Below are 9,260 nucleotides of genomic sequence, written 5' to 3' on the forward strand. Positions count from 1 at the left end.
TATATATTTGGACAACACAAATTATAGTCTAACTCTTAAACAGACAACGTACACACTCTCATTATATCACATCCAATATCATACACATCAACCTACTCAGATTTGTTACACACATAATATCTTGTCTCAATTTTCTAACATCTGTGGCATTGGCTCACAGGCAAACAGGCAAGGGAATAAAACACATTTTGCTAGAACCTATTTCTTGAATTCTAAATATCAGACATTTGAAAGCTCTAGTTTTGACCTTCATAATACCTCTGATGGCAGTAACTTTACAAGCACTAATTATGGTCAATTTAGCCTGAGAATAGTATCTAGTTATGGTAAGGGGTGAAATAAGTATATCTAGTTATAATTGTAACGGTTTAGCAGATTATAAAAAAAAGAAGATCAGTCTTTACATGGCTAAAAGAAAAGGAATATAACATATACTGTTTACAGGAAACTCAGTCTACATCCTTAGATTTACATTTTACATTTTAGTCATTTAGCAGACGCTCTTATCCAGAGCGACTTACAAATTGGTGCATTCACCTATAATATCCAGTGGAACAACCACTTTACAATAGTGCATCTAAATCTTTTAAGGGGGGGGTTAGAAGGATTACTTTATCCTATCCCAGGTATTCCTTGAAGAGGTGGGGTTTCAGGTGTCTCCGGAAGGTGGTGATTGACTCCGCTGTCCTGGCGTCGTGAGGAGCTTGTTCCACCATTGGGGTGCCAGAGCAGCGTGACACAGAGAAGCGTGACACAGAGAAGAGCAGTCTCAGTTGAATGCCCAGTCTTGAAACCTGACTGATTAGGATCAAGAAGGTCATTCTGAGAGAGATAGCAAGAGAGCTGGCCAAGGACGGCGCGTTCATGAGTTTTGGAGAGAAAGGAAAGAAGGGATACTGGTCTGTAGTTGTTGACATCGGAGGGATCGAGTGTAGGTTTTTTCAGAAGGGGTGCAACTCTCGCTCTCTTGAAGACGGAAGGGACGTAGCCAGCGGTCAAGGATGAGTTGATGAGCGAGGTGAGAAGGTCTCCGGAAATGGTCTGGAGAAGAGAGGAGGGGATAGGGTCAAGTGGGCAGGTTGTTGGGCGGCCGGCCGTCACAAGACGCGAGATTTCATCTGGAGAGAGAGGGGAGAAAGAGGTCAAAGCACAGGGTAGGGCAGTGTGAGCAGGACCAGCAGTGTCGTTTGACTTAGCAAACGAGGATCGGATGTCGTCAACCTTCTTTTCAAAATGGTTGACGAAGTCATCCGCAGAGAGGGAGGAGGGGGGGGAGGGGAGGAGGATTCAGGAGGGAGGAGAAGGTAGCAAAGAGCTTCCTAGGGTTAGAGGCAGATGCTTGGAGTTTAGAGTGGTAGAAAGTGGCTTTAGCAGCAGAGACAGAAGAGGAAAATGTAGAGAGGAGGGAGTGAAAGGATGCCAGGTCCGCAGGGAGGCGAGTTTTCCTCCATTTCCGCTCGGCTGCCCGGAGCCCTGTTCTGTGAGCTCGCAGTGAGTCGTCGAGCCACGGAGCAGGAGGGGAGGACCGAGCCGGCCTGGAGGATAGGGGACAGAGGAAATCAAAGGATGCAGAGAGGGAGGAGAGGAGGGTTGAGGAGGCAGAATCAGGAGATAGGTTGGAGAAGGTTTGAGCAGAGGGAAGAGATGATAGGATGGAAGAGGAGAGAGTAGCGGGAGAGAGAAAGCGAAGGTTGGGACGGCGCAATACCATCCGAGTAGGGGGAGAGTGAGAAGTGTTGGATGAGAGCGAGAGGGAAAAGGATACAAGGTAGTGGTCGGAGACTTGGAGGGGAGTTGCAATGAGATTAGTGGAAGAACAGCATCTAGTAAAGATGAGGTCAAGCGTATTGCCTGCCTTGTGAGTAGGGGGGGAAGGTGAGAGGGTGAGGTCGAAAGAGGAGAGGAGTGGAAAGAAGGAGGCAGAGAGGAATGAGTCGAAGGTAGACGTGGGGAGGTTAAAGTCACCCAGAACTGTGAGAGGTGAGCCATCCTCAGGAAAGGAACTTATCAAGGCGTCAAGCTCATTGATGAACTCTCCAAGGGAACCTGGAGGGCGATAAATGATAAGGATGTTAAGCTTGAAAGGGCTGGTAACTGTGACAGCATGGAATTCAAATGAGGAGATAGACAGATGGGTCAGGGGAGAAAGAGAGAATGTCCACTTGGGAGAGATGAGGATTCCAGTGCCACCACCCCGCTGGCTCGATGCTCTAGGGGTATGCGAGAACACGTAGTCAGACGAGGAGAGAGCAGTAGGAGTAGCAGTGTTATCTGTGGTGATCCATGTTTCCGTCAGCGCCAGGAAGTCTAGGGACTGGAGGGTAGCATAAGCTGAGATGAACTCAGCCTTGTTGGCCGCAGACCGGCAGTTCCAGAGGCTGCCGGAGACCTGGAACTCCACGTGGGTCGTGCGCGCTGGGACCACCAGGTTAGAGTGGCAGCGGCCACGCGGTGTGGAGCGTTTGTATGGCCTGTGCAGAGGAGAGAGAACAGGGATAGGCAGACACATAGTAGACAAGCTACAGAAGAGGCTACGCTAATGCAAATGAGATTGGAGTGACAAGTGGACTACACGTCTCGAATGTTCAGGAAGTTAAGCTTACGTTGCAAAAATGTTATTGACTAAAATGATACAGTACTGCTGGCTGGTGGAGTAGGCTAGCTAGCAGTGGCTGCGTTGTTGACTTTGAACGTGTAGCTGGCTAGGTAACCTCGGTAGTTTCAGTACTACACCTTGTCATGATACAAAGCAACTACAAAGCAACTAGATGAAGTTGCGTGGAAAAAGGAATGGGGTGATGAAACAATTTTATGTCATGGACAAAGGAACTCAAAGAGTGTGATGATATTAATTAACAAAAATGTCGATCTGAATGTGCAAATAGTCAGGACTGAATCGCAAGGAAGGTGAATTCTTTTGAATATGAAAATGGCCGAAAAAGAGATTTGGGAATCACTCTACAAACTATCATCACCGTGCCCTTAAGGAAATCACAAATATTATGGACGCATTAGAAATAGTGGATATTTGGAGACTAAAAAACCCAGACCTACTGAGATATACATGGAGGAGACTTAATCAAGCTAGTCATCTTGAGTACTTTCTTGTCTCTTTCTCTCTTGCATCAAAGGTTAAAAAAGTTTTAATAGGAGACAGAATGCGATCGGATCATCATCTAATTGGCATTCACATAACACTTATAGATTTTCCATGGAAAACAGGGATATTGGAAATTTAATCAAAGTTTACTGGAGGACAACCTATTTTTAACTAAGACTAAATAATTTCTAACTGAATTTTTCCAGTATAATATAGGTTCAGCAAATCCCCTTATTGTTTGGGATACCTATAAATGTACCGTCAGGGGTCATTCAATTCAATATTCATCAATAATAAAAAAGCAGTTTCTGGCTAAAGAAACAAGACTAACAACGGAAATCCATGAACTAATAGTACTGGTAGATACCAATAAAAACGATACTACAGAGATACAAAATAAGTTAGAGGAAAAACAAAAAGAACTTGAGGAACTTATTCAAGAACGATCTAATGTAATCTATTACAAAAAGAAAGCAAACTGGATGGAATATGGAGAAAAATGCACAAAATTCTTCCCGGAATCTCCAATACAGGAACGCTAACAACAATAATTTGCAGAAACTTGTTAATGAAGACGGAGTCATCTATGATTCTCCGAATAATATTTTAAAAGAGGAAGCTAATTATTTTAGGCAGATGTTCTCTTTTCCGTCTCATCCTTTCCCACTGAATAAAGATTATGGTAAGGAATTATTTCCAAATATTATAAAAAATGGAAAATTAACAAATGTACAGAAAGATCAGTGTGAAGGCCAAATTACAGAGGAAGAACTTTTTGAGGCTATTAAGTCCTTTCAGTCTGGAAAAACCCCAGGGCTTGATGGCATACTGGTAGAGGTATATCACATATTTTTTGATATACTAAAAGCTCCATTGTTAAATTGTTTTATCTACTCCTATAGAAATGGTAGTCTGTCAGGTACTCAGCAGGAAAGTCTGATTTCTCTATTATTAAAACAAGACCCAGATGGCAAATATAAAGACCCAGTCTATCTAAAAAACTGGAGGCCCCTTACACTTCAATGTTGTGATGCAAAAATACTAGCAAAATGCATAGCACTCAGAATTAAAAGGGTTTTACCAGGTATTGTTCATCCTGATCAGACAGGTTTTTACATGGACGATACATTGGAGATAATATACAACAACTACTAGAAATAATAGAACATCATGAAACATACAAGAAGGAATGGTGGCAGGGTAGCCTAGTGGTTAGAGCGTTGGGCTAGTAACCGAAAGGTTGCAAGGTTGAATCCCTGAGCTGACAAGGTACAAACCCATCGTTCTGCCCCTGAACTGTTGCTAGGTCATCATTGAAAATAAGAATTTGTTCTTAACTGACTTGCCTAGTAAAATAAAAAAAACAGTATTTATAGCAGATTTTGAAAAGGCATTTGATAAAGTAAGACTGGATTTTATTTATAAATGCCTGGATTTTTTCCATTTCGGTAATTCTCTTATAAAATGGGTATAAATAATGTATAGCAACCCCAGGTGTAAAATAGTAAATAACGGCTACTTCTCAGAGAGTTTTGAATTGTCAAGAGGAGTTAAACAAGGGTGTCCGCTGTCACCATATGTATTCGTTATGGCCATCGAAACGCTAGCTATTAAAATCAGATCCAATAACAACATTAGAGGATTAGAAATCCAAGGCTTAAAAACAAAGGTGGCCATGTATGCCGATGACTCAAGTTTTATATTAAGTCCGCAAGCTAGATCCCTGCAATGTCTCATTAAAGATCTAGATAACTTTTCTGTACTCTCTGGACTAAAACCTAATTAAGTGTACAATATTACGTATTGGATTCTGAAAAAATGTAACTTTTACATTACCCTGCAGTTTACCTATAAAATGGGCTAATGGTGAAGTAGACATACTCGGTATTCATATCACAAAATATATAAATAAGCTCTCCACAATGAATTTCAATAGAAGACTTGTAAAAATAGACAAGCTCCTGCAACCATGGAGAGGTAAATACCTGTCTATTTATGGAAAAATTGCCCTGATTAACTCCTTAATCATATCTCAGTTTACTCACTTACTTATGGCGCTGCCTATTCCTGATGATTCGTTTTTCAAATCATATGACCAAAAAATATTTAGCTTTATCCGGGACGCTAAACCAGACAAAATAAAATGTGCCTGTCTATATAATGAATATGAATTGGGTGGATTGAGATTATTAAATATAAAAGCACTAAACCTCTCTCTAAAAGCTTCACTCATTCAAAAGTTTTATTTGAACCCTAAATGGTTCTAAAGTAGGTTAATAAGAAAAGCTCATCCATTGTTTACAAATTGCCTTTTTGCCTTTGTGCAGATTGCCATGTCTAATTTTCGATTAGTTGAAAATGATACTTTTTTCAAAGTATCTCTCTTTTTCAAACAAGCATTGCAGAGCTGGCTATAATTTCAATTTCATCCCCCTGAAAAGATAGAACAAATATTACAACAAATATTATGGCTGAACTCAAATGTGCTGGTTGATAAAATACCTGTATTTATGGGAAAGATGTTTGAAAAGGGTATTTTGTTCTTAAATTATATTGTAAATTGCAATGGTAGAGTTATGTCCTTCATGGAGTTATCAGAATTGTACAGAAAGGTCTGCTCAATCCAAGAGTACAACCAATTGATTACAGCATTGCCCCAAAAATGGAGGATGCGGGTGGCAGCGGGAGGAGGTAGGGAACTGGTCTTTCTACCCAATATAAAGGATTGAAACTAGTGGTGGAATAAAAATAGCATAAATGGGAAAGTATACCAGTTTCATTTGAGGACCAGGATGTTGACAACTATGCCATACAGATTGCAAAATAGTTCGGAAGAGATTTTTGATGTAGCGATTCCATGGTACAGGGTGTATGAGTTGATATATAAAACAACACAAGATTTAAGACTTCATGCTTTTCAGCAAAAATTATTATATAGAATTCTTGCCACCAACAAAATGTTGAATATTTGGGGCATAAAATCATCGAAGCTCTGCAGATTTTGTTGTGAGGATACAGAATCAATAGACAATTTATTTTGGTATTGCCCTCAGGTTGCCTGTTTCTGGTCTCAGGTTCAGGAATGGCTGAAAATGCATAGCATTGATCTAAAATTGACCCTAGAAATTGTACTGTTAGGAGATCTGGAGAGACCGGGTCAGTCAATTACTAATATACAAATTCTCTTAGTAAAAGTATTTATCTTCAACTCGCAATCTGTGGATTCTATTCGATTAGATAGATTGAAATTGTACGTTAAACATCACAGCATAGTTGAAAGACGTGTTGCGTAGAAACCCGAAGTGGGTGGCCAGCAGAGATAGTTGGGATGGGCTGAGGGAAGCTGAGGGTTGGTATGTGGAATTGGAGACAAGTGGGAGTGGAGTTGCTGTGTGAGAGATAGAATGATGGTCAAAGATAAAAGTAAAAATAAATAAATAAATAAACATAATAAAAAGTACATTTGAATGACACTTAGTGGCAGTGTTTTTACAACTAATGCCGGTTTGCCTGAGGCCGATGCCGTGCAGGTGTTTGTACACATGCATATACACACACTCTCATTCAAATAATCACATACAAGAACACACACATACATGTAATAGTGCCAGACATGCACACTGTCACGTCCTGACCAGTAAAAGAGGTTGTTTGTTATTGTAGTTTGGTCAGGGCATGGCAGGGTGTGTTTGTTTAGAGTGTTTCGGGGTTTGTTCGGCTATGTTCTTATTTAAGAGGGGTGTTTGTTTAGAGTGTTTCGGGGTTTGTTGGGTTATGTTCTTGTTAGTCTATTTCTATGTTAGTTTTAGTATGTCTATTTCGATGTGGTGTTTGTTGGGTTGACCTTCAATTGGAAGCAGCTGCTCCTAGTTGCTTCTAATTGAAGGTCCTATTTAAGAGGGGTGTTTTTTCTATGGGATTTGTGGGTAGTTGTTCTTTGTATAGCTTAGTAGCCTTACAGGACTGTTTCGTCGTTGTTTTTGTATACGTGTTTATTTTTGTTTTCCTTCTTCAATAAAAAAGAAGATGAGTATACAGACTCCCGCTGCGTTTTCGTCAAATCCCTACGACACCTGTGACACACACAAACATATACAGTTGGCATTGCTGTTATAATTTTAGTTGTCCTTGATGTCCTTTGTTTTAAATGTATTATAAAAAATGTATTTTTTTTTAAACATTTTCTTTCTGGGGGGGGGGGGGGACTGTGGGAGGGGTCTCGAATGATTGACGAACAGCTATTGGGGAACTTTGGGGGGGATCTTGGAGGGTTCGGGTTCACATTTTTTGGCCTGGTGGTAGATCGGTCAACATGCCCTTGTCACGGATTTCGTTGTGGTGTTGAAGGGAGGACCAACATGCAGCGGGAATGTAGATACTCATTCTTTTAATGAAAATTCATAAAGCATCCACAGAACAAAAACAATAAACAGTACTCACGACTAGACAGTGTAACAGGCTCAATAAACGCAGTGCTCACAAACAATTCCCCACAAACACACAGACAAACACACCCAACTAATATAGGACTCCCAATCAAAGGCAACACCACACACCTGCCTTCAATTGGAAGTCCACCCCAATTAACTATACATAGAACAACCAACCTAGACAGAACATACAAAACACAACTCCTTCTGCCATGCCCTGACCAAAACTTATACACCTACTCCACCTGCTGGTCAGGACGTGACAGCCCTTGAGCAGGGCATTAACCCTGGATGCTTCCGTGTGTCGTTCTGAATGGGAATCTGTTGGATGACTGGTGTGATGAGAGTTATTTAGTGGCTTCAATGCAAGAATATTGTATGTTTCGAATATTCAATAAAATAAAATATATATATACAGTGGGGGGAAAAAGTATTTGATCCCCTGCTGATTTTGTACGTCTGCCCACTTACAAAGAAATGATCAGTCTATAATTTTAATGGTAGGTTTATTTGAACAGTGAGAGACAGAATAACAACAACAAAAATCCAGAAAAACGCATGTCAAAAATGTTATAAAATGATTTGCATTTTAATGAGGGAAATAAGTATTTGACCCCTCTGCAAAATATTACTTAGTACTTGGTGGCAAAACCCTTGTTGGCAATCACAGAGGTCAGACGTTTCTTGTAGTTGGCCACCAGGTTTGCACACATCTCAGGAGGGATTTTGTCCCACTCCTCTTTGCAGATCTTCTCCAAGTCATTAAGGTTTCGAGGCTGATGTTTGGCAACTCGAACCTTCAGCTCCCTCCACAGATTTTCTATGGGATTAAGGTCTGGAGACTGGCAAAGGCCACTCCAGGACCTTAATGTGCTTCCTCTTGAGCCACTCCTTTGTTGCCTTGGCCGTGTGTTTGGGGTCATTGTCATGCTGGAATACCCATCCACGACCCATTTTCAATGCCCTGGCTGAGGGAAGGAGGCTCTCACCCAAGATTTGACAGTACATGGCCCCGTCAAATGATGCGGTGAAGTTGTCCTGTCCCCTTAGCAGAAAAACACCCCCAAAGCATAATGTTTCCACCTCCATGTTTGACGGTGGAGATGGTGTTCTTGGGGTCATAGGCAGAATTCCTCCTCCAAACATGGCGAGTTGAGTTGATGCCAAAGAGCTGCATTTTGGTCTCATCTGACCACAACACTTTCACCAGTTGTCCTCTGAATCATTCAGATGTTCATTGGCAAACTTCAGACGGGCATGTATCTGTATTCTTGAGCAGGGGGACCTTGCGGGCGCTGCAGGATTTCAGTCCTTCACGGCGTGGTGTGTTACCAATTGTTTTCTTGGTGACTATGGTCCCAGCTGCCTTGAGATCATTGACAAGATCCTCCCGTGTAGTTCTGGGCTGATTCCTCACCGTTCTCATGATCATTGCAACCCCACGAGGTGAGATCTTGCATGGAGCCCCAGGCCGAGGGATATTGACAGTTCTTTTGTGTTTCTTCCATTTGCGAATAATCGCACCAAATGTTGTCACCTTCTCATCAAGCTGCTTGGAAATGGTCTTGTAGCCCATTCCAGCCTTGTGTAGGTCTAAAATCTTGTCCCTGACATCCTTGGAGAGCTCTTTGGTCTTGGCCATGGTGGAGAGTTTGGAATCTGATTGATTGATTGCTTCTGTGGACAGGCGTCTTTTTTACAGGTAACAAGCTGCGGTTAGGAGCACTCCC

The sequence above is a fragment of the Salmo salar genome, chromosome ssa26 (genome assembly GCF_905237065.1).
Source record: "Salmo salar chromosome ssa26, Ssal_v3.1, whole genome shotgun sequence".
Lineage (NCBI taxonomy): Eukaryota > Metazoa > Chordata > Actinopteri > Salmoniformes > Salmonidae > Salmo > Salmo salar.